At 43.2% G+C, this 26,731-nt stretch overlaps 1 protein-coding gene and 1 pseudogene across 2 annotated transcripts in view; both read right to left on the bottom strand.

Moving 5' to 3' along the window:
• Positions 1-10,925, bottom strand: part of PRICKLE1 (prickle planar cell polarity protein 1) — a 112,818-nt gene extending 101,893 nt beyond the window's left edge. For both annotated transcript variants that reach the window (XM_070789246.1, XM_070789247.1), the window contains exons 1-2: positions 10,706-10,925; positions 5,898-6,020 (exon numbers count right to left, since the gene is read on the bottom strand). The gene's annotated coding sequence lies outside the window, so the exon portion shown is untranslated. The remainder of the gene's footprint in view (positions 1-5,897; positions 6,021-10,705) is intronic.
• Positions 10,926-15,287: 4,362 nt separating this feature from the next.
• Positions 15,288-15,967, bottom strand: LOC139182988 (actin-related protein 2/3 complex subunit 3 pseudogene; annotated as a pseudogene).
• Positions 15,968-26,731: the final 10,764 nt, after the last annotated feature.

The raw sequence follows: 26,731 nt of genomic DNA, 5'->3' as shown, positions 1-26,731 counted from the left end.
CTTTATAGTGATTTGATTGTGTAATACTTAAAATGACACACACAGGTGATGGCAGAAAATTGGAAAATCATTCATTCAAGGAGGAGTCCAAGAGATCAGGAAACATAAGGCAAACTATGGTTTTCACAGGATAAACTGTTTTACATAATGCATTAATTACACTTTCAAGTAATGTGCTTGGTATCTTTTTCTGTCAGCTTCCAGATACCTTTATAGATGAAGCACCTCCTTATTTAAAGCAATGAGACCAACTGCTAATCTGGGAAGAATATAGTCAGTATGCTACAGAGTATCCCCAAAGTCTGGAAACATAAGGGAAATAATGTATTTATTATGATATTTTTCTCAGTATCCTCTTTCAGGATTTGAAATAGCTCAACTGGAATTCTATCACCTCCACTAGCTTTGTTCATAGTGATGCTTTCTAAGGCCCATTTGACTTCACATTCCAGGATGTCTGGCTCTAAGTCAGTGATCACACCATCGTGATTATCTGGGTCGTGAAGATCTTTTTTGTACAGTTCTTCTGTGTATTCTTGCCACCTCTTCTTAATATCTTCTGCTTCTGTTAGGTCCCTACCATTTCTGTCCTTTATCAAGTCCATCTCTGCATGAAATGTTTCCTTGGTATCTCTAATTTTCTTGAAGAGATCTCTAGTCTTTCCCATTCTGTTGTTTTCCTCTATTTCTTTACATTGATTGCTGAGGAAGGCTTTCTTATCTCTTCTCTTATCATCTTCTTTCTTATCATCTTCTGAAAGATGATGCTGTGAAAGTGCTGCATTCAATATGCCAGCAAATTTGGAAAACTCAGCAGTGGCAACAGGACTGGAAAAGGGCAGCTTTCATTCAATCCCAAAGAAAGGCAATGCCAAAGAATGCTCAAACTACTGCACAATTGCACTCATCTCACATGCTAGTAAAGTAATGCTCAAAATTCTCCAAGCCAGGCTTCAGCAATACGTGAACTGTGAACTTCCTGATGTTCAAGCTGGTTTTAGAAAAGGCAGAGGAATCAGAGATCAAATTGCCAACATCTGCTGGATCATCGAAAAAGCAAGAGAGTTCCAGAAAAACATCTATTTCTGCTTTATTGACTATGCCAAAGCCTTTGATTGTGTGGATCACAATAAACTGTGGAAAATTCTGAAAGAGATGGGAATGTCAGAACACCTAACCTGCCTCTTGAGAAATTTGTATGCAGGTCAGGAAGCAACAGTTAGAACTGGACATGGAACAACAGACTGCTTCCAAATAGGAAAAGGAGTACGTCAAGGCTGTATATTGTCACCCTGTTTCTTTAACTTATATGCAGAGTACATCATGAGAAATGCTGGACTGGAAGAAACAAAAGCTGGAATCAAGATTGCCGGGAGAAATATCAATAACCTCAGATATGCAGATGACACCACCCTTATGGCAGAAAGTGAAGAGGAACTCAAAAGCCTCTTGATGAAAGTGAAAGTGGAGAGTGAAAAAGTTGGCTTAAAGCTCAACATTCAGAAAATGAAGAGCATGGCATCTGGTCCCACCACTTCATGGTAAATAGATGGGTAAACGGTGGAAACAGTGTCAGACTTTATTTTTCTGGGCTCCAAAATCACTGCAGATGGTGACTGCAGCCATGAAATTAAAAGACGCTTACTCCTTGGAAGAAAAATTATGACCAACCTAGATAGCATATTCAAAAGCAGAGACATTACTTTGCTAACTAAGGTCCATCTAGTCAAGGCTATGGTTTTTCCAGTGGTCATGTATGGATGTGAGAGTTGGACTGTGAAGAAGGCTGAGCGCCAAAGAATTGATGCTTTTGAACTGTGGTGTTGGAGAAGACTCTTGAGAGTCCCTTGGACTGCAAGGAGATCCAACCAGTCCATTCTGAAGGAGATCAGTCCTGGGATTTCTTTGGAAGGAATGATGCTAAAGCTGAAACTCCAGTACTTTGGCCACCTCATGCGAAGAGTTGACTCATTGGAAAAGACTCCAATCTTTTCTGATTGGAAAAGATCTGGAGCGATTGGGGGCAGGAGGAGAAGGGGACTACAGAGGATGAGATGGCTGGATGGCATCGCTGACGCAATGGACATGAGTCTGAGTGAACTCCAGGAGCTGATGATGGACAGGGAGGCCTGGAGTGCTGCGATTCATGGGGTCACAAAGAGTCGGACATGACTGAGCGACTGAACTGAACTGATTATGATATTTTTCAGAGGAACAATTATATCCATTGCTTTAAATTTGGAGACACTTTACCTGAAAGGTATTTGGAGGCTGACAAAAACAGATTGGGCATTATATTTGACTTGGCATATTATATGGCCATTTTATTTTGGCATAATATTGGACATATTATTTCATTTTAATTTATCTTTTATTGAGGTAACACTGGCTTTTAACATTAAGTTTAATGTGTACATTATATTTATACTACTGTGTACACTACAGAATAATGACCATATTATTTTAAAATCACTAACATCACATTTTCTAAGTTTCCTGACTTTTGGGGCTCTCTGTAGCTGTCGAGTGCTATGTGCCAGGTACTGTGTTAGGCGTTGGGTATGCAATGGGGAGCTATTATGGTTCCTCCGTTACATCAATTACCATCTACTCACAGGAGCAGAACATAGATCTTCCAGGAACTGGGTTAAAATATCCACATTTTGTCAGTGACATTAGGAATGAACATAGCTGTTAAGAATGAATGAACAAATGAACAAAAGAGAAAGGAAGGAAGGAAAAACGTTCAGTCCAGTAGGATTAGAAACATAAAATTTTAGAACTGGAAGGAAATCTTAGAGACCATCTAATTTAGTGGTTCTTAACCACAGCTGGGCATCAAATTACTTGAGGAGCTTTTTCAAGTTAAATGTGCAAAACCCCACCCCAAACCCACTCCCTTGAAAACCCTCTGTGCGCTTGCTTCACAGGTGTTTATGGCTCACATCTCTGGTTAACATGCACTGACCTGGACTAAGTCCCTTACTCCACATATGAGGAAACTGAGGCCCAGAGAGGCTGAGTGGGCTGACTAGAAATCACACAGCTATTGTACCACAGTCCAAATTTTCTGATTTTAAAAAATGAAGGTAAAAAAACTTTTGCACTATTATACCACATCACCACTGTCTGTTCTTGAATCTCCGCTCAAGAAGAAATCAGGATAAATGTACAAGTACTGTACATGTGAACTGTGGTGTTGGAGAAGACTCTTGAGAGTCCCTTGGACTGCAAAGAGATCCAACCAGCCCATCCTAAAGGAAATCAGTCCTGAATATTCATTGGAAGGACTGATGCTGAAGCTGAAACTCCAATACTTTGGCCACCTGATGTGAAGAACTGACTCGCTGGAAAAGACCCTGATGCTGGGAAAGATTGAGGGCAGGATGAGAAGGGGACAAAAGAGGATGAGATGGCTGGATGGCATCACTGACTTGATTGACATGAGTTTGAGCAATCTCTGGGAGTTGGTGATGGACAGGGAAGCCTGGCGTGCTGTAGTCCATGGGGTCGCAAAGAATCGGCCACAACTGAGCAACTGAACTGAACAAGTACTTGACCAAAAGCTCCTGAACCAAAGTAAAAAAGCCAATGTGTACAGGCAACATAAATATATAAAAAATAAGACCCATCAAGTACCATGGTAACCTGGTTGCTCCCTGTTTAAACAGCCAAGTCAAGCCAGTTTAAAACACTCCCACACAAATATCATTATTCCCATCAGTTTCCATTTCGGCACTGCAATGAATAATACTTTTGGTTTTTGTGGGTAAGGAGAAGAAGAGAGTGATTTCTTTTCTGGTTTATTTCTAAAATTTAGAAGGTTAAAAAAATATGTTTCCAGTACCTCAATATAAAGAAAGCCTGGTCTGCTTTTAACACGTTTGGCAGTACTTGAGGACATGTTTTTGGCTATTAGCCTGACAAGCTGTTTAAGCTTATAGAAGACCCACAAAGGGAACTTATATGATTAAGTTAGTTAAACACAAACATCTTCTCTGTATATTTTATTCCCTCCCTTCATATTCACAAAAACATAAAAGGCTAAGGCATTTCAGAACTGGGTGAGGGGGCAAGTTATTTATCACTTCAGCTCTCTTCTCAAGGCTTGTGTAAATAAGAACTGAAGCAACTCAATGAAATTATTCATATGACCCTTGTGAGGAACAAAGCTCAGCACCAGAAAGGAGTTCAAAATTCCGATGAAGCATATGTATTTTCTTACAAGAAACATCTGTGATATCCTAATGCACTTCAGACCTAACTTTATCTCTTTCTAAAAATTATGTAACATGTGCATACTTCAAGCACTGAACATACTTATTAATTACATAGTCACAGAAGAATTTAAAATGCAGTCTCCTTTTGACATACATTATAACAAGTATTCCAACACTAGAGCACTGAGGAGTCTTCTGACATAAAATCTAACAGTTCCTTAAATTGTTTGGCAGATATTTTGAAGCAAAACAAAATGCCACACCATCTAAGTCTTTTCCAGTTCCTAATGACGGAATTTAGATTATTCAAGCATGTAAATAACAGAGTTGGAAACATCAATTACAGTTAACAAGTTATGAGTTTCTTCAGAAGCATATCATATTATTTACTTATCACTGAGATAAAAGACAGAAAAAGGGAAGTACAAATGCCTTTGGTGAAACTATACCATGATCTAAATCAGTTTACTATTATTAGATTGAAAGAGGGTTGGTTGTATATGTGTGTGCATCCAGAATACAGCAGTGTAATGAGGGCAGAGGAACTGGCCAATGTATAAATAGGTTTTAACAGACTTTCCAGTTCAACCATAGTAACTATATTAGGTTTTGTCCCTACAAAACCACAGGGGCCGGGGTGGGCTGAGTATCTGGCAGCCTGGGGTGCTCAGCTGGTAAAGCAACATAAACCTCATTTTACCTTGAGTTGAATAAATTTCCTCTGAGATGGTTTGCTTAATTGAAAGAGTTTTCAAGGAGAAAGGACAAGTCTAAGTGTTGGTTGGTGGGCACTCCTTACACTAAGGCTAACCTTGTACCTTCTTCCAGCTTTGATCAAAGGCCTCCACCATCATTCATTCATGGTAGCACTCTGGATGCAGGCAGTAACCTAACCTCCAGGATCTAACAATCCCTAGCAGCCTGGGTTAATTTCAGCTGTCTCTAAAAGGGCTACATGAAACATGGCATTTACAAATTTGGATTATATAGCACTATTTATTACATGATGGAAGATTTCCAAAAATGCCAGAAGAGATGTTGGCACTTATGCAAGTCAACTACTGTTCAGCCCAAAGAAGCACTATATTCTATAGGATGCTTTTGCCAGGATTGAAAGAGCCTGTGTGAAAACACCCTAATTGGGACCATCTTAGCACCTCAGCTATTGGATACCCTCTGGCTCTAGGTGTTACGTTTCAAATGGGCCAACAAACCATCCTAGAAACAGAACCTCCCAGTCCTGTAACTAATCCCTTCACTCCAAGTCTTGAGAGTGTATATTTTCTTATTTTCAGATTTAATAAGGCAAGTGTAGCTGGTAGCTATTAAAAGATTTAAGCCACTGCTGTTTTAAAAGGTTTCAGTATTCAGAGATTTCAAGCCCATAGAGGGGGCAATGTGGCAGGTTTGGTTGCTGTAGAATGGTGAGATTATTTCCCTGGTTCTCTTCCTGTGCCCCCTTCCCCCACCAGCCCACTGTTTAAAGAATGTTCTTATTGACCTTTCTCTACCCTTTTAATGTGTCTTTAACTCATGTTCATGGGTTCACAAAAAGAAAACTAGAAGAATCTGAAGGAAAGACACTGGACCAAAGAATCTTCAGTGACCTAAATAGATAATTACAATGACAGATCCCTAAAGAAGGAGGCAGAAAAATTCGAAACATTGGCTACTTACAATACAAGGTCAGATAATCTTTCCTTCTTTTCTTCTTTGGGGAAATCCAAACAGCTGTACAACGTTTCTTTAAGTTTTCCTTTACTGAACAGTCCTCATGCTTGCGCAAAACCAAGAGCCATCCTAGAAAACCAGGGCCAATATCGTATCACTTTAAGTGCTGGCTACTTTATATCAGACTTTTTTTTAAAGGTGACAAAAATGGGGTTGGTGGGGAGAAGGTGGTTATAAAAAAACTTCACAGGAAACCAAATAGCCTTTATTTAAATTAAAAGCAATCACAGGCTGATTCTTGGAACATACTTGGAAATGCTTTTTGGCATGCAGCTGCTACATGCCGCCAATATTGTGTGTAATTGGAAACATTTCAAACAGAATTGTTACCAAAGTCAAAGACCATAATTGCAAGCCGTGGGATCTGCGTTGCAGATAAAAGCAGGGCAGCTCAGGGAGAGCATGCTGCACCCAGGGGTCTCCTTACTGGCAGCGTCTGACTACAATATTTTCACTGTATTATCGATGTCTCTTTCTTTCCAGATCCCCAATGAGACAAGAAGGAAACACAGAGAAGTGTACACAAAGCAAAAACTGGTAGGTGCTATAAATCAGTGGTCAGGACAAAACTCTTAGAAAGAAGTACATGACTTCAGTACTTGAACAACTGAAATAACACAGCCTTCACTTTTTTTTTTTCCTGAAGTGTAATCCACTAGAAATAAAAGGCTTCTCTCCCAAGAGTTGAATCCAAACTTACCAGTGAGAAAAATGCAACTGCAGTCAAATCGGTCAGTTGTTTCTTAGGGTCGCTTAGGACCAAGTTACCGACAGGAGGAAAAAACGTTAAGTCCAGGTAAATGACAGCTGCTTGTTAGTTTACAGCTCTAAGTTTTAGAATGTTTACACTGGCTTCTGCTCTGCTGACATTTTTATTTTTATTTTATATTTAAAATCTCTCTTCATAGGGAAATGAATCTGGAAAGGTCTAATCAGTTCAGGCTGGGCAATCACTCTTGTTCTGCAGAGGTCTCTTCAAAACTGACCAAAAAGCATTTTAGAGTTTAGTCTAAACAAGCGTACAAAACAGAGACACAGGAAGGATTTTACATTCTCTTTGAGAGGTCTGAACCCCCAGGGGACTGGAAATAGTCAGAGCCAGTGGACCACTGGCTCAGGAATCGTTGTTGGAAAAATCATGTCATTCTGGCACACGGGAAAGGGTCCGATTATTCTGTCGTGTCTCCGTGCCAGGAGTGTCATGACATCAGCTTGCACCAACTTGTAAAACCTGTCTCTTCCCACCATCTTGCCTTCAGGAAAGAGGGGAGTGAAGGAAGTGGGGAGTGAGGTGGATCCCAGTGCAATTTTGGGCCAGGCCTTTTCCACTGTTCATAAATGTTCCTCCACCAACACACACATTAACCTCTGCGACTTCAGTTCTGCACGGCAGTAGACAAGAAGGTTGGATACTGGTTCCTGGCAGCGCTGGGGGCTATGCTTGCTTGTGTCCAGAGACGGAAGAATCCAGAAGTGGGGCCGGCTGGGTCCTGGCACTTGGCTCTGGCTCCATGTGCCACCTGAGGTTTCGAGGAACATCATCGAAGCAGGACTTGGCACCCAGACTATCGTCCTTTCCTCTCGCAGCTCATGTGCTCACAGAGACCTTCTATAGACCAGGGCACAACACACTACTGCTTTGTTCTGAGACCAAACAGCAAAGCAGGAGTGAACCCTCAAAATACCAACCAACCAACCTAGAAACAAAACTCATTCCCTTTCCTAACTCTCTTTATTGTGAAATAATTAGACCTGCATTTAAGCAAACTGAATATTCTCACTTGAATGAGCTAAACAATTAGTACTATTTTATGTAAGCTGGAGGGAAAAAAAGAGCTATTTTTCTCCCAAGTGGAAGGCCTCTACCCTAGCCCATTGGCATCTAACATTTTTATGCATAGATGAGGATCACTTTGACTTTTAAAATTACTTTCCTTCTTTAAAAGGAAAAATTTACTCTTTATAAACTACTTTAACCAGAAAATTAACTGCAGTAACTAATCTTTTCTGAAAATTGTTTCCTGTAATATAAGCATTCTCAACTACTACGTATATACCATTAAAACAGGTACACTTAATTACTGGAGAATCATTTAAAAAATTCCTGTTCCGTTTCATGAGTATTATGAAGAGTCAGTCATAATGCTCAACTTCCTTTTGTTTGATTTTCAAGTAATTATAAAAGGTTTTATAGAAATTATCTCACAATGTCACTTTTTAAAACTTAGATTTCAGCTTTCTAAAATTCTGACTTAAGAAATTTTAAGTTGTTACCTCTTTTCTTTTGTGTCTTTTCAGAGTTATCATAGGAGAGGTTATTAGGAGTAACCAGACTTTTACCTACATCTGACTCTAAACTTTATAGTTTAGCTATAAACTCTTATAAGCGTCTTTTCTTCATTCAGCTGATATTAGCTTTTACTTGGGTGACCCAAGCTGACTCATTACAACCTCCTTAATTAGAAAGACAAATGGTGGTTCCATAGATCCTGATTTTAAAAACATGATAAACTTTTAAAGGTTCAGTGGTATTACTGGCAGAACTGCTTGAATCTGTCACATGAGTAAAATACATCACTTTTCCTTAAAAACCTGTGAACTAACAGGGTCATTCAGTGATAAATCACAAATTAGTAGCAAATTAAGAATGGAAAAATTAACTTACAAAACCCATTTGCTTATATCAATATGGCTCCCCCTATGTTCCATCAGTCCTTTAGCCCTTCAGAAGTCCCTCCCTTTCCTTCCTTCCTAGGCTTAGTCATGAGAAGTCACTGTCGTTAGCCATGGTTTATTAAAACAGAGATTTTCAAGTTCATCAGCAGTGTGCTAACTTCCAACTGTGGGTAATGTCCATTTATTTCTAGCACCTTTTAGTTTTAATATGTAGAGCACATGCATTGTTAACCTTTAAATCCTTTGTATAAACATTTCTGGAAGGGCTTTAAAACATCTCCTCTGTATTTCCTGACTTGCCAGTTGCATTTAGGAACTCCCTGGTACCAGCAGGTGCTGTATTTTGCTTTCTTCAGGTTCCAGCTGGGCTACAATGACAGATTCCTGTCCCAGGCCCGGCCCAGCCACCTAGGCTGGGACCACATGGAGGCAAACTGAACCGGGCCCCACCAGACAGCAAGATAAATGGCTGCTGTTTAAGTTTAAAATCCCCTGGTGGGAGTAAATATTGTTCCAGAGAAAAAGGCTTGACAAATATTGCATCATCCTTCCAGAGCTGTCTTGATTAAAGCAGGATCTTTGGATTAAGTTGGTGCTCAATTCAGAATGTATCTATCTTGCTGTCATGGGATTTTTTTTCCCCCTTCCTAAAGTCTGAAAACAGACATATTGTTGGGAATGGTCAAACAAGGCTACCGCCTCCCAAGCGGCTCGAGTCCACTCTGATAATAGAAGGCGACTGAATACTCCACTGAGGATAATGGAGACAGCAAAGGCTTAGTGGGAAAAGGCCAGTTGTCACCTAAGTGACAGGCAACAGCTGAGCTCACACATCTGGAGCCAGACCAGGGCAAATATTCAGCAACCCTCACCCGTCTACACCTTGGGTTTGTCTGAAGTAACAGATGGAAGTTCCTTTTACTCCAAAAACACATTAAAAAATATCTGACAGTGAACCACATTGATTACATAACATCAGCAGCAAACACCCTTCTGAAGTACTGGTTAAAATTGGGAGGTAGACAAAACTGTACCGCAGGTACACACAATTTCATTACATACAACCTCTTCTTCATAAAACCCATCCTAAAAGCCACATATATATGCATGCTTTTTATAGCACAAATGCAGCTGAATTGCTTGGGAGAGGCAAGATCCTTACATGTTATTTTCCTTTAGGCAGTTCCCATGCTGTGTTCTTCACCTTGCTCAGGGCCGCAGCGGCTCTGCCTCCCATACTCTTCAAGAAATCAGCAACCAAACGTGTTTGGCTTGTGATTCTGAACCCTCCTTAGGCAAGCTGGAACGCAGAGCCGTGCCAGCCGTCCTTCCCCCACCCCCACCTCCTTCTTCAGCCTCCTGAAGACAATCCGTGGACAATTTCCCCAAAGTCCCCCAAATAACACGGCACTGCCAATAGTCACTGGCGATGCCGTTTGTTTTTCTTAGAGGGCAATGAAAATTTAACAGCTTTCTGCTGCATCCTGAGTCCGGGTCCTGCTAATTATTAACATGCCCAGTTTCTTTAACTTTTTCTGCCTAAAAGGAAGTCGACGCTCCCATTCTTTCCCATATTCGTGTTACATGCAGAAAACACCACTGCTAGGGCGGGAGGTAGGGGGCTGATGCACCCCAGGAAAAAAGCAATCAACCCTTTCCCCGGAGCGTTAGGGGAGAGTCGGCACCCTGCCTCTGGACGCCGGTAGGTGACAGGCGATCCTAAGCGGCGGACACTGACCAATGCGCCCTGGTCTCCCTGCGCCCCGCAGCGCCCCAACTCTGGGGCCCCTGAACGGGTTTCCACGCAGGAAAGAATCAAAGGAAGAGTTGGTTGTGCTGCAGCCAACAGGAGCGGTGCGGGCAGCCTATCTGAAGCCCTCTGGTGCCGCAGCCCCAGTATCTGCTTTCACTGTCTACACAGCCCAACAAACCGGTTATGCCCATCTCCCGCATCTTCTGCGACACCGAACCACTCTGAGTGTCAGATGCCCCGCAGTGACGCGGACCTTTTCGGCCCTTACCCCGCGGCGATAGCCCCCCACCGCCGCACCCGCAGCCCCTCTGCAGAGCCCACTCACCTCAGAGAGGGAGCGGGACTCGGCTGGACGGTCGTCGGCTCTGCGGCGGGTCTGCGGACCCGCGCTCCGCGGTGTCAGCGACGGGCAAGGGCGGGCAGCACAGGAACCATCCGGAACCCGGGACGTGGCCGTTGCGGCCGCGGCGCCCCTCGCGGAGGTCAGCGCTGGCGGCGCGAGGCGGGCACGCTCCGGAGCGCGCTGTCTGGCGCGGCGGCCGCGGGAGGCGGCGCTCGCGGGGCTGCAGGCGGAGTGCGCCCGGCTCCCCAGCCCTCTCCGCGCCGCCGCGCACCCCGCCCTCGGCCGCCCGCCCGGCGCGAGCGAAAACGCGGAACGCGGAAACCGCCGCGGGATCCGGGCCGCGCGCGCCCACGCGCCCCCGGCTCGGCTGCGAAAGGCTGGCGGGTCGGCGCCGGATTCCGGCGGCCGAGGGCGCCGGGAGACCGGGCTGGTTGGACCGGCTCGGCGCCGCGGGAGGGCTGAGCTGAGTACGGGCAATCTGCGGGATGAAGTTCGCCTGGGCGCAGCCGGGGTTCTCAAGTGCAGTCGGGTCTTCTCTGTCCCGCCCCCAATTTTACGCCCTTTTTTTTTTTTTTAAACCAAGCATTTTGATGGATGGAAAGACAGGAAGAGTGAAGGAGCAAAAAAGACAAACCCAATTTCCTCTGATCAAACGGTTTCGGGGTTGCCTATTTGGGTTTCTTTTCCTTTGGCGTAGTCGGGGCGGGATAGTTAATTAAACTCTTACTTCGATTCCTTCCGGCGCGCCTCGCCTCGCTGGGGACCCGATTGTACTCGATCCTATCTCGTGTAATCCCACAGGCTGGGCTGTCTCACCTCCGAGCAAGAAGCCACAGCTTCAGCCTCAAGTCCGTTCCCTCCCCTCCCCTGCCACCCTGGTCATCTCAATAAAAACTCAAAAGTCCGAGGAGTGCATGTGAAAACCTCAGCTCATCGCAATGTCCTGGCCTGGGCCAAGTTAGCGTGTCGCACTTAAAGTCGTATTCAAAATATTAATTTCATCACGATGATCATTTTCCATTGGCCAAGCTACTCTCCATGTTTTCAGTTTGCCCAGTTTCCAGGGCTGGGCTCTCAGGCGCATTTTCTCAGATGAAGTGGAGCTCAGCCTGTTTGAAAGTTCTGCCCTGACATCTGGGTCGCCTTAGAACCTTAACCCCCCTCACTCGTTCCAGTTCCAAATCAGTGGAGTTTCATTCCACGGGAGTACTGTTTCCCCGGGGTTGCAGAGGGTGGATCCGACAGCAGGTGTTGAGCCCAACTTGACAGGTGTCTCTGTAAATCTAGGGATTCTTTGACCTCTCAATCCCTTCTACAACCCACTGGGACACTGTAACATCTTCCTGAAAGATGAGGATATGTGCATGCGTGGGGGGGGGGGGAGGTGTTAATCAATGCATTTTTAAATTTCTTTGGTGCTGGTGCTAAGTCGCTTCAGTCGTGTCCGACTCTGTGCGACCCCATAGATGGCAGCCCACCAGGCTCCCCCGTCCCTGGGATTTTCCAGGCAAGAACACTGGAGTGGGTTGCCATTTCCTTCTCCAATGCATGAAAGTGAAAAATGAAAGTGAAGTCGCTCAGTCGTGTCCGACTCTTCGCGTCTTCGCGACCCCATGGACTGCAGCCTACCAGGCTCCTCCATCCATGGGATTTTCCAGGCAAGAGTACTGGAATGGGGTGCCATTGCCTTCTCTTTAAGGAAAATCAAAACAGCCAATTTCAGAAATTTTCAGAGCACCAAATCTCTTCTATTTTAACTGGGAGTAAAATAAGGGAATACTGAACAAATTCTGAGTTGATGAAAAAAGGATACAAAGCAATAACATTTAAGACAAAATGAAGGGGAAACAGTACAAATCTAAGGAAACGTTTGGCCCCAGCCCTGTGCTCTGCAATTCCAAATCTGATTTAGATCTCTCTGCACTGTGAAAACTCTCACCTCTAGATTCACCCCTGAGTTTCTAAACCTTGAGCACAGATCTTTCAGGAAACAAGACTGTTGGTTTTGAAGTAACTCCACTTGTTCCTGGTGTTTGTACCTGATGGGAATCTGGGGGAAAACAACCTAGGCTGTCTTGCTTCTCAGCATTTCTTTTGGAATTGTGTGTGTTTATCTTAACAGGGTTACAAATGCTTCTATTAAGCTATAGCCTTTTAGCTTCTACCTAAACTCCAGAACTGCCAAGGAGACTGACAAAATGATTTATTCCACACATAGAGGTTGTGAAAATCAGTACTTATAAGGGCAAAGAGTCCACTCTCCATCTGTGGGTGCCTGTCTATCGTTTCAGTGGAGACCTTCAAGTGAAAATAGTTTTCCAACAAACTGAATGACACAGTGGAACAGAATCAGTGGAGGATGGAGTGGAGGAAAGCATCATTGAACTGCAGCTGCATCTTCATGAGAAAATCCTCTCTGATGGACCAGTAGGCACTTGTGGCCAGCAGAGTTGGGTATGGAGAAGCTCAAGAGAAGGATATTTATGGAAGGTGCAGTTGGATCTCCCTATTAATTGGAGACAATGCTACTTTCTTATGATGAGAAATAAATCAATAAATCAATCTGATATCAGAGGACTTACAGCTCTGTGGTGACCTCACAAGTTTCATTTGTTGAGCACCTATTGTTTGGTAGCAAACATGTTGGGCACTGTAGTGTGTTCACAGTTGCCAGTTAAGGGGATTACTGTCTGTTTAGACAATGCACTGAGCAGCATCTTTTGGACCTATTGCAAAGGTGAACACTTGATCTTCAACCAGGACTCCCAAAATTACTTTGGATGGTTCAGTTCAGTTCAGTCGCTCAGCCATGTCTGACTCTTCGCGACCCCATGAATCGCTGCACGCCAGGCCTCCCTGTCCATCACCAATTCCCGGAGTTCACTCAGACTCATGTCCATCGAGTTAGTGATGCCATCCAGCCATCTCATCCTCTGTTGTCCCCTTCTCCTCCTGCCCCCAATCCCTCCCAGCATCAGAGTCTTTTCCAATGAGTCAACTCTTTGCATGAGGTGGCCAAATTACTGGAGTTTCAGCTTCAGCATCATTCCCTCCAAAGATATCCCAGGGCTGATCTCCTTCAGAATGGACTGGTTGGATCTCCTTGCAGTCCAAGGGACTCTCAAGAGTCTTCTCCAACACCACAGTTCAAAAGCATCAATTCTTTGGCGCTCAGCCTTCTTCACAGTCCAACTCTCACATCCATACATGACTACAGGAAAAACCATAGCCTTGACTAGACAGACCTTTGTTGGCAAAGTAATGTCTCTGCTTTTCAATATGCTATCTAGGTTGGTCATAACTTTCCTTCCAAGGAGTAAGCATCTTTTAATTTCATGGCTGCAGTCATCATCTGCAGTGATTTTGGAGCCCATAAGAAGAAAGTCTGACACTGTTTCCACTGTTTTATCATCTATTTCCCATGAAGTGATGGGGTCGGATGCCATGATCTTAGTTTTCTGAATGTTGAGCTTTAAGCCAACTTCTTCACTCTCCACTTTCACTTTCATCAAGAGGCTTTTGAGTTTCTCTTCACTTTCTGCCATAAGGGTGGTGTCATCTGCATATCTGAGGTTATTGATGTTTCTCCTGGCAATCTTGATTCCAGCTTGTGCTTCTTCCAGCCCAGTGTTTCTCATGATGTACTCTGCATATAAGTTAAACAAGCAGGGTGACAATATACAGCCTTGACGTACTCCTTTTCCTGTTTGGAACCAGTCTGTTGTTTCATGTCCAGTTCTAACTGTTGCTTCCTGACCTGCATACAGATTTCTCAAGAGGCAGGTCAGGTGGTCTGGCATTCCCATCTCTTTCAGAATTTTCCACAGTTTATTGTGATCCACACAGTCAAAGGCTTTGGCATAGTCAATAAAGCAGAAATAGATGTTTTTCTGGAACTCTCTTGCTTTTTCCATGATCCAGCGGATGTTGGCAATTTAATCTCTGGTTCCTCTGCCTTTTCTAAAACCAGCTTGAACTTCAGGAAGTTCATGGTTCCATGGACTGTATAACAAAGAGTCAGACATGACTGAGAGACTTTGGATGGTACATGTGATAATTTGTGGTTAGAGAAATTTGAGTTCAAATCTCAGCCCAGCTGCTTACCAAATGCAGCCTAGAATAATGTAGTTAGGATTAAAGTGGTGCTTAGGTTCTTCATTTGTAACTGAGGATAATAATATCCACCCCCAGAGAGCTGCTGGGAGGATTGAATGCTAGGCATGCAGAAAAGACTCAGCAGGTGGAAAGTTTATACAGTGCTGGTGTATAAGGCGTTGTCTCACACCACCCTTCTCTACACCAATCTCCGAGCGAAGTACTGTAAGTTAGGAAAGAACCATTTTGGACTTAATCTGAAAAAGTATTCTTTATTGTGGACTATTCAGTTTCTTCTGGGTCTTTTATCCTAATGGTGTTATTTCTTTGTCTACACAAAACTACATGGTACCAAATCTTTTTTTTTTTTTTTTAGATATTTCTTTATTATTATTTATTAAGCACCAGCTTAATACTGAAGACATTTCGAATTACCAAACTCATTCTTCCACACCCAACCCACCCCAAATTCTTGATAAAGAGCTCTTCAAGTAAAGACACACTCTGTTCTCTCCTCTGTATAAAACTTTACGAAATAACGGCAAAGAACTGTGCACATCTTGCTGTAAACGCTGCCCACAGCTGTGGAGACCGTGTCTGTCCAAGGCTGTCTTTGCTGTACAGGTCCTGAAAGACTCTTGTTCATGAGTTGTCTCTTCACAAAGCAAGTCCACCACTTGCTGGGTTTATCATTCTGAGGGTCAAAACTTTCTCATAAAGTCTCAGTCCAGCCTCTTACCTCAGCTGTTGTAAGTAGGCTCTCATCACTTCATCCTCCTGTTTGCAGGTTTGGCGTAAATGGCATTAAGTGCAAAACCAAAGGCTCTCTGGAAATGGGAAAATTAGTGATTCCCAGTGTATACATTTCTTTCTCGCCTTGGCTTTTAGAACTGCACTTTTGGGGTTTCTGTTGACACTTAGAAAAGTAGAGAGTTATATATATATCAAGGTCCTATAGGCTTCATTCTTAATTTCATAGTTTTTGAAGAGGATATTGGCCTTGAAGTAATAGATAGCTTCATCCACAATATCTGTATCTTTTGTCTCTCTAGGGGCAGGTCCTTTGAACTGACTTCTGATAGGCAACAGTGCCGCGTTTCCAATGAGTCTGGTGTCAGGGTCTATGAGGGAAGAGCGGTAAGCCAGCATCTTGGAGGCGCCCAGGTCTCAACCTCAGCGAAGAGAATCTCCAAATCTTTTGTAAATAAATCAATTCACTTAGGGAATGTCTATTTTTCTTCTAAAGCTTTGATAACAAATGCATATTTTTGTAAATGATATCTTTACACTGAAGTGTGTCCTTCAAACATTCATGAGTTGGGGGTCTTCACTTCCAGTATCTCAGAATGCAATTTATTTGGAAATAGAATCTTTACAGACGTAATCAGGTTAAAATGAGGTCTTTGGGTGAGCCCTAGTCCAGTATGACTGGTGTTCTTCTAGAAAGAGCAAACAGACATGCACATAGGAAGAATACCACGTGAAGAAGGCAGAGGTCAAGGTGATATGTCTTATAGATAAGCCAAGGAACCACCAGAATCTCAGCACGAGACTTGAGCATAGATTTTCCTCATGGTCCTTATGTTAGGAGAAGCACACTGACTGAAGCCACCCACCCTGTGCAGCTACCATAGTAACCATTCGCGCTAAGTCATTTTACAACAGGGAGTCCTACTAAGGAACACAGAACTAATAAGCCATCACCAACCCGAAGAGTTCAGGAAAGGTCAAATGGAGACGCCACGTGTCCGACCACCTCCCAGATTCCTTCTTGCTGGCATCCATTTTGGCTGAGCAATGCATGTGCCACCAGAAGGACCAGAGAATAGAGTGATTGGCCGGAGAAAACCCGGAAACTAATCCCATCACCATAAAACCTGAGACTGCGAACCATGTGGCAGAGCAGTTCCCCTGGGTTCCCTTACCTTCATACTCTCCGCCAGGGCACCCGTTCCCAGTAAAGCCTTTTGCTTTGTCAGCATGTGTGTCTCCTCAGACAATTCATTTCTGAGTGTTAGACAAGAGCTCCCTTTCGGGCCCTGGAGGGGTGCCCCTTCCTGCAACACTTAGAAGGAACCAACCTTGCTGACACCTTGATCTCAGCCTTCTAGCCTCTAGGGCTGTGAGACAATACATTACTCTTGCTTAAGGCATCCAATTTGTGTACTTTGTTATGGAAGCCCCAGCTAACATACAATTCCCAACCAAGTCATGTTATGAAGGCCTTGGCTCATTGAAGAATATTTTCACATGAAGATGAATAATTCACTAGGCCACAAGCTTGGTATTTTAAAAAAGCAAGAGCCTGATGATGTTGGCAGGCTCTGTTGGATTCCCAGGTCTGCTGGGTTCCTAGGTTTTGCTTGGTCCCTGTTCCTTCTGTCTCGTTTGCCCACATTTGGGACTCTTTGCTGACCTGCAGACTCAGCCCTACTGAGTGTTTCCAGAATGAGTCATCCTGCCCCTGTAATGACCTGCATGGACTTAGCCGTAAGGCATGTTTGCCTGCTGAGGAATCCTACATAGGCTTCCCAGCAGTTTCCGGACACATTGCACCCTATTTGGTTATCCTAAAAGGTCTTTCATATTTATACTCTGCTAATCTTTCTGGTTTCTTTTCCTACCACTCCCAATCCTTGTTTGCTCATACCGTATTAAGTTATTTACAGTTCCTCGAAAGCATCAAGCTATTTTACACCTCTGTGCTTTGAACACACCTAGAAGGTTACCCACTGATAAAGGTCCTCTTTTACTAACTCTTGCTTATCTTTTAAAATTCAACTCAGATATCATCTTCTTGATAGTCCATTGGTGTGCATATTTGTTTTTCTGCCCATCCAGGATTTCTTTCTCCTTAGTAATGCCCAGATTTCTTTTGGGGAACCACCTTCCTTCACTGTGAGTACACAAGGTTTCACTGGAGACTCCTCCCTGGTTTGCTGTTGGGATCATGGGACTCAGGCCTGGAAACAGAGCGCTAGATCTTCCTGATCAAAAAATTGGTTCAGGGAAGGGCATGTGTTCCAAGTCCAGGTCCTGGGATTTTTGTGCAAGATTGTAGGAATTCTACAACAACAAATTCAGCAAATCTGTACTGAGCACTGTTGTACCAGCTACCTTTTTTGCTGGAAATTCAACAGTAAACCAAACAGACAGAGTCTCTACCCCTATGGATCTTCCTTGAGCCTCTGGATCAAACCCCATCTGAAAACAACTGCCACTGAGCTTGTCAAATTAAATCAATATCTTGTTGTTGTTTAAGCCAGTTAGGGGTTGAAATGACTTGAAATTAAAGAATACTAACTGATACATTCTTCTCTCATATAGATTCTACTTTGTTCAACTTTCTACTCCTTTATCACTTCATTTGTTTATTTGATTAAATCTGACCTTATGCCATCAAAGTTTTGTTCACTTACAATTATGCAACAGTAACATGCAGCAAGCTAACATGAAATTGTAATTTGAAAATAGGTATGAAATATGAAACAGAAATGAGAAAAATTCATAAAATTCACCCCATAAAGAATGGGGCACAATTTATTGTTTAGGTTTATAGCAGCCAGTATAACAAAGGTTACATAATCCTTACACGATTAATAATATATTTAAGATTAAAGAATTGTATCAAGAGAAATACTACTATTGCTAAATCAAGAGCAGAAAGTGGCACCCTCACCCCCAGATCTTCATGAAAAAGGCTCTAGAAAAACGATAAACAATGTCCTCAAGAAAATCTTCACAGAAGCATACAACAGTATGTCTCTTGAGGCTGTTTATCAGAGTATCCCTCAACTCATTCTTCAGAAAATCCATGTTTCAGAAGGAGCAATTTAATTCACTTCATTTTGTGTCAGACACTTCACAGAGTGTATAGCAATTACATTAAAGTGAGAGGTCCAGAGTGTTCTGGTATTACATAGCAGGAGTAAGCGACACAGCTGCAGGAGACAGAGGCAGAGCATGGAAGTTTTCCTGGAAGAAGAGGCACCTGAAAGATGAGCTAACCTAGGGAAAGATGTGTGTGTGTGTTTGTGAGTATGTGCGTGTGTGTACAGGTATTCAAGCATTTTAGGCAGAGGGAACATCACGTGTAAAAGTGAGGTGTGTGCATGCTCAGTAGTGTCTGACTCTTTGTGACCCCATGGACTGTAGCCCACCATCCCCCTCTGTCCATGGGATTTCCCAAGCAAAAATACTGTAGTGGGTTGCCATTTCCTCCTCCAGGGGGTCTTTCCAACCCAGGGATCAAGGCTGTGTCTCCTGCATCTCCTGCTTTGGCAGGCAGATTCTTTACCACTGAGTCACCTGGGAAGTGAGCTGGTGAATGTAAATATGGCAAGCCTGAGAAACTGAAACATGCCCCATCTGGCTGCAGTCTGAGATGCAGGGGGAGGGCAGTGGTGGAGGTTTGGATGAGCCTTGAGAGATGTACAGAGGCTGGGTCACGAATGAACCTAAAAGCAGGAACAAGTTTGATGGGGACGATTCAATTTTGGATGACAAGAGCAAATAACCTTCATATTGACTAAGAAGTTAAGTAGAAAGGAGTTAGGGAGAAAATGGTGTGCAAGGAATTCAAAAGAAGAGAGTATTCCAAGAAGAGAGGAGTACCTACCCTCTTCTGCTAAATTTTAGACTGTGCAGAGCAAGGTATGTCCCATGGAGCCCTAAGAGTTCTCTCAAACCCCAAAATTAACAGGTTTGATGGAGGTCTTCAGAGAGAGTTGAGCAGTTTATTTACATCCTCAAAGTCGACCAGCTAATCTGTGTATCCTTCAGGCAGTTCAGTTTGGTTCAGTTCAGTCACTCAGTCATACCCCTCCATGGACTTTGCACCCCCATGGACTGCAGCACACCAGGCTTCCCTGTCCATCACCAATTCCCGGAGCTTGCTCAAACTCATGTCAATCAAGTCGGTGATGCCATCCAACCATCTCATCCTCTGTTGTCCCCTTCTCCTCCTGCCTTCAATCTTTCCCAGCATCAGGGTCTTTTCCAATGAGTCTTCCTTAAATGAATGTGCACCAGGCCTTGAGGAGTTTGGCCAGCAGTGATCCTGAAATTATAATCTGTGGGGAAATACTGAACTACTCCACATTGCTCATTTTAACAGGAATTATATATTTCAATTGGAATTGGGCTTCCCAGGTGGGCTCTAGTGGCAAAGAACTCACTTGCCAATGCAAGAGATGGAAGAGATGTGGGTTCCATCCCTGGGTTGGGAAGATCCCCTGGAGGAAGGCATGGCAATCTACTGTAGTATTGTTGCCTGGAAAATCCCATGGACAGAGGAGCCTGGTGGGCTACAGTCCATGGGGTCTCAAAGAGTCAGACATGACTGAGCATCTAACACCTCACCTCCTCATATATTTCAACAGTCAGCTGATCCCAGTTGATCATCTCTTGTAAAAATTGTGTATGAGAATATAAGGCCATTTCAAAGGTGAGTGGGAGGAGGATGCCGGGTCAGGGTTCCTCCTCTGTCATAGCAATCTTCGTGGTCTCTGATTTGCTGTCCCTTCCACTAGTCTGAGCCCAGAAGGCAGAGTATGGCCTATTTCAATGTTGTGACTGCAGTGCTTTGCACAATGACTGAAACAGAGTAGGTGCTTAATATACACAGTATGATGAGTGAATACTGGGACCCAATGGAGAGCTGCTGGGGAGGAGGGAGTGAGGTGGGGGCACGTAGGGCTCATCTGCCAAGCCCTAAGGTGATCCAGCCAAGGCTGGTGTGGTCCACAGGATCACAGGAGTGGTCTGCAGGAGTTCAGCGCCATGCCTTTGGGCAGTAGAGACTCCGTTGATGGGGAGGCATGTGTTAGGTGAAGCAGCCATCGGGGTTTAGGGGCAAGGTCTAACAGTGTTCAACCAAAGGATCTGAGGTGGACCTGAATCCCAGTGGCCACATTAGACATCAGGTGAAGTCCAGTGTGGTCTGTATGTGATAGGGGTGCAGCTGCTACTTGGAGAAGCCCCATAGCAGACCCCCAACTTTGGAGAACAAGATGAACGGCAGACCTCCACAGTCAAAATGTGGGGGCTGGTCTGGAGAACAGATTGGTGTTTTGGCTCTAGGATTCTGGCTTCGTTAGTTATCCTTCAAACCAGATGACCCTATTGATTTCACATACCTGTGAGTTTGAGAAAAAAATCGCAAAGAAGAAATATAAATGTCCTTTCACTTATAGCTGGTGACCCTATCTATTTTATTTCAGCGGTACCAAGACTAATTCTTTCACTTTCACGTCTACAAAGCTTAAGACAGTGGCATAATGGCTTCTAATGACCTTTCTGGAAATACCCTGGGTTGAATGCTGCTTTATTTTCTCTCTCTCTTTTTTATTTTGTCTAAAAGGAACTGTGGAAATTGTAGTTGAATCACTGATGGATTGGCTTCTCTAGATCTTAGATTTTACTACCTATTCTCTCCTTTTTATAAAAAGTGGCAATTCCTGCTTCAGAATGTTGCTTCTGCTTTTGGCTCCCAGGTTTAAAGATCTCCAAAGATAGCACATGGCATTCCATAAATATCTTCAAGTATGACCTGCAATGTCTGAATTAGCTTTTCCCCTCATCAGAGCTTTGGCTGGGACAGAAGTTCGTAGATGTTGGAGTTTATTCATTAATAATTCCACAACTCCTGGTCATACTTCCATCCCATGCCCCAGCTCCCACCCTGAGCACAGCATATGTGGGGTATTAAAATAATATGAAGCTCAAGCAAACATAAAGAAAAAAAATGACATACTCAATAGTACAGTTATGGGCTCTACATGTAAAAAAGGAGCAACTTTCAAATAGAGATTGCTAGATTTACATCCATTTTCTTCTAGAGTTTAAGATGGGAAGGGTGTAATTGTGGGGTGCTGGCTGCATGCCATTTCATGAGAAAAAAAAGGAAGCTGTTGGCATTGCTTGTCAACCCTGAAAATCCAGAGACAGCCATGGGGTAGAAAGAGGGCGCGGGCAGCGTTTCTGATCCCTTGCGAACTGGCTGCCAGGCCGGTGCCTCCACCAGGATGTGGTTTTCTGGTGAGTGAGAGCCACTGATGGACTTGGAAATTAGTCTTTTATGTTAGTGTGCTGACCATATGATTCTCCATTACTGTCTGAAAGCATTAGCAAAATAACCTGTCACTCGAGATGTGATTGAGAGAAATGTACAAAGGAAATGAGTTTACTAACTCCATTAGGTTAAAAGGCAAATGGGAGACTGAACCAATAATCAAATGGTAGTATTTTAATTTTCAGAATTAGTTATCTGACAGGGCATTTCTCTTTTAATTTAGTGTTCTATATGGCGAAATGATGAAGTTTAAGGAGCTTAATAGAGGAACAGAGGAAATGAGGGTGCCAAGCAAATCAACAGGCTTAATCTTCTTTATAGAGGTTCAGAGTTACAACCCACTCTTGCTAAAAAGTACTATTCCAGCCACCACAGCAGAATAAATCAATATGAGAAAAAGGGAAGAAAACTCAAACCTCACAGAAAAAAAAGCTGAAAATGAAATCAATGAATTTTCCCAAATGAATGACTCATGATGCTGAGATCCCAGCCCGTGATTCTGCATGGTGCCTGAACTTCAATATTTGCAAGTTTTGTGCAATCTCCTCTATGAAACTGGAGTTTGCCTGGAAGCAGCTATAATTCTCTTACTGTCTCATTAAATAGGTTAAAGCAGGCAGGCAGTCCTGTGAGCAGGGCCTGGGAGAAATGTGAATACAGCGGGAAGTTGTCTTTGCACATTGATTTTCTTTGCAAGAATCAGCAAAAGTGTGTGGGTGACAAGAGGAAGGAGGAAAGCAGGAGAAAGGAGGGGCAACTCTCAAAATACCGCCAAAGGAAATGAAGCTCTTGTCACAACCATGGTGGGGATATACTGATACTATTTTTCCTCCACAATTGAGGTGGATGCAAGTGTCAGGGAAGCACTCTCCATGGGAGCAAAGTCCTCCAAAACAGATCCAAGTCATTTGATTTTTCATAGTGCAGATACCCATCAGTGGACTCAGTGACCAGTGCTGGGCAAGTTGCTGTTGTTACTCTCACTGACATTATTTGTATTAGAGTCTTGCAGGTTAATACAGGAGGGTGAAGTTTTCTTTTCTTCTCGCTTTTCTGATTTGATGCTGAAATTGTTTTAAAATGTCTAAATGAAACCTTAGCTTATTCAGTGACTTATGAGCATCACCATAAGGATGGGGATGTGAGTTGTGTTGTTATCAGTAGTTAAGTGGTTCATTCTCTTCCTATTCTGTTTATGAGTGAGGCTGCTGACATAGCAGCTAGGTGGTGGCAAAGTTTTTACCATTTCTCCCTATCACCTGGTGCTTTGCACACTGCTTTCCTCTTATTTGGCATGAATTGTGTGCATTAAAGCTCCACCAACTAGACTGTTGGCCCTTGGAGGGCAAGGCTTGTCTCCAAGGTTTCTTTCTATCCCTCACATACATCTATGCATGTGGAACTGTGTCTTCACATCGACCATGTGTTGGTCGATGACTCGTATTGATTAAGTGTGTATTTCTACATCCTCGGTGCGCTCTGAACACAGAATTACAAAAGAGCTGTGGGAGACTCATTTTATGGAAGAGGAAACTGAGAAAAAAGAGAAAAATGTACTCACAGCACAGGGTCCAGTGGGGATTAGAACTCAGCTGTCAGACCTGTGTGTGTTTCTTTTGTTCCTTCCCAGTTGGAGAAACTGGTTTCAGTAAGTAAAGTGCAAGAGACCAGGGTGAGTAGGAAAACAAATTCGTGGCACACAGCCTGGGCTGCTACGACATCATTCTCAGCCTTGAGCGTGATGCTGTTTTGTAAGTAGAGCACAGGGAGTTCTGCACGTTGCTCAGGACCCAGGGCTTTTGCAAATGCTTCTCTGTCTTGACGCAGGGCAAAGAGAATGTTCCACTAAGCAGTAGCTCCCAGGCATGAGTCTAGAGAGAAAGAAGGAATGTGGCAGCCAATAGAGTGCCTGCTGGCTTTCTTACCCCAGGCCTGGGCTGCCTGATTTTCTGTAAAGGTTCTTTTTAAGCAGCTATTTTGGGGCCACTGGCTGCGGGCAAAACATTCTTTTCTTTGACCGCAGTCCAAAGGCAAGCATATAGGAGGGCTTTTTTTTTTTTTTTTTTTCTGTTGGCATCCCAAATAATGGCCTCTTTTCCTCCCCTCTCTCCCTCTTTTCCTCCTGAGAACATTTGTTGATCACCTACTATGCACTGAGCACAGAGCTGGGCAGACGATATGGAGACAGTTATGAAAAAATCAACTATCTTGTTCTGGAAAGCAGGGTTTACTAGGGAGACGAATGTCATCATTATTCTCCTGACAGTGAGATAAACACTGAAGAGGCATCTACAAAGTGGGAGCACAAAGGAAGAGGCGACTAAGGACATCTGTGGGGCCAGGAGAGTGTTTTCGAGGCAGTGGCATTGAGTCTTTACGGAAGAGTTATCCGGTTGGGTGGTTTTGGTGGAAGACGGAAACCTGGCAGAGGAGACAGCCAGTGCAGACACAGGAAAATGTGAGAAACCCACAATTTGGGAACCCAGAAACAGTTTGGAGTGGTAGAAAGTGAGGAGTTGTGTGTATGTGGGGGTGGGGTGGAGCTGAAAGCCCAGGCAGGAAAGTAGAAATCCAGAGGACACTGGATGCTGTGCTAAGGAGTTTATATTTTAGCTCAAGGTAATGGGGAGGAAAGAAACAGCAGGGCAGAAACCGACTATACTAATGTCCTTTTCCTCAAAGTAACGCACATTGCTGAATATAAATAGCTCTGCTAAAGAAAAAATAGACTGGGCTCATTTCATTTTCCTATAAAGATGAAAATTAGTTCTTGGAGATACCTTTTGCTTTTGCAATTATTAAGCTTTTCCAAGTGGTATGCAATAAGCAAATCATGTTTTTCATGGACTTAAAATGTATTTTCAAAGTTAATGGAAAGGGCAATGGCCTGGGAATTGTCCTGAGACCTGGGTTCTGGATCTAGGACCCCCATTAACAGAGGGTGTGGGAATCCCCTATGCTGGGTCTTTTTCGTTCATCAGGTCAGGGGATGGGAACAGGCGCTCTCCAGGGACCTTTTAGCATTAGGATTGAAGTGTGTAATGTGTGTATGCATGTGTTTCTGTGTGTATTGGTATATTTATATCTAGCCTAATTCCAATAAGAATATGAGGCAATTGAGAATAAAAGGCACTGATTCAACGAGTCAAACTCTTAAGGCTGTCATGAAAATAAACAAAGCAAAATAAAATAGCCTACTGATTCTCACCAAAACCAGAGAAGGAATAATAGCAGAATAAAGAACAGCCTTCTGAGTTGCCATCATCATGCCATCTTACATTTTATTAATTTTTCAGATAGATAATACATGCATAAGTTTCACAATTTAAAAGGTAAAACATACATACAATAAAATTTTCCCTCTTGTCCCTTCTCCTAGCCACCCAGGCTTGCTCTCACCAGGCAGGCACTATACTCTTTTAGCTGCCAAGATAAGGTAGGAAATAGAATGATTTGCAAAGCTCTTAAGGATCAGAATTTATTACAAAAGAAAGACACTTTTTTTTTTTTTTTTGAGGGAGGAGAATTTTAAGCTCTTAAAGAAATTTCTCAAAAGGATACCTACACAATAAAGGCTCTTGAGTAAAATCACAGAAAATAAACTCAATAATATCTATGGCAGTGTAGAGGATTTCATTTCTGAGCTGTTTCAGAATTTAAAGAAATACTTTGTTGAATTTCCTACATTCTGTCCCATTAAAAAGTCAAGAGGAACAGACTTTGACCTGGAGTATTTTGAGGGAAGAATTTACTAAAAGCTCATTTATTTCTGCCCTTGAGGTGTCTTAACTCCTGAATTATGTTTAATTTTGAAAAGGACTACCACCTGATTTGATTCCAAGGTAATTCAGTCCCCAAATGAAGTCCTGTATAACTGACTGGGGAAAACTTTTGGCTAAAATTGTTTAGTGTTGTCCATTTATACGTGACAATGCAATTGACAAAGGAATTTGGTTTGACATCATTATTATTTAGCTGTTCTCCCAGGCAGGAATTGGTCAATAGGTTCAACTGCTTTTAGAGGCCACTCCTGGAATGTGAAAGTGGTACCATGTGATCAGCATTAGAAGGGTCCTTTTGTTGGCCAACATAGGTACCCTGGATTTGGAGCCAGTACCCAATAGTCCATGGCTTGGCTCAGTGGGTAAAGAGTCCGCTTGCAATGCAGGAGACACAGGAGGTGCAGGTTCGATTCCTGGGTCAGGAAGATCCCCTGGACGAGGTAAATGGCAACCCACTCCAGGAAATCCCCTGGACAGTGGTGCCTGGCATGTTATGATCCAAAGGATTACAATGAGTCAGACGTGACTGAGCGAATATGAACACACCATTCCAGGTATAAGTTAAACTGAGAGGGGAGTGTGGGTGACTCCTGCATGTGCCACTGAAATGATGCTAAATTTTGGCTAAATTTAAATGATTCTAAATTTTGGCTAAGTTGTCAGAAACTGAGTGCTGTCAGCTCTGATTCCCAGACTAGTAGGAAAATAAATGCAGTAAAGGGGTTAGATCTCGGATCAATGCACATTATGTAATTTGGCCATAAATCATTGCCTGTAGAATAAAAGACTGACACCAGATCAATAATTGCCAGAAAAATTAAAATTTTCATTAAGTGAAACAGAAAGCAACGGTTGAACAGTAAAACCTCAAACCAGTCTGCTTTTCAGGTGGGAAAAGAGATGGCATGACCCAGGCCTGGACTTTGTTGGGAAGAAGTAGCATAGAATTCTAAGGAAATGAGAGGGGATAAACTGGGTCTAATTCTTGTTTTTATTGGTGTTTGGGTCCATCTAGTTAACAGAGGTACAATTCAATTCACAGACTCAGTCATGTCCAGC

The sequence above is a fragment of the Bos indicus genome, chromosome 5, assembly GCF_029378745.1.
Source record: "Bos indicus isolate NIAB-ARS_2022 breed Sahiwal x Tharparkar chromosome 5, NIAB-ARS_B.indTharparkar_mat_pri_1.0, whole genome shotgun sequence".
In the NCBI taxonomy this organism is placed as follows: domain Eukaryota; kingdom Metazoa; phylum Chordata; class Mammalia; order Artiodactyla; family Bovidae; genus Bos; species Bos indicus.
Note: the sequence above shows the minus strand (reverse complement) of the source record. Positions and strands in the feature narration are given on the sequence as shown.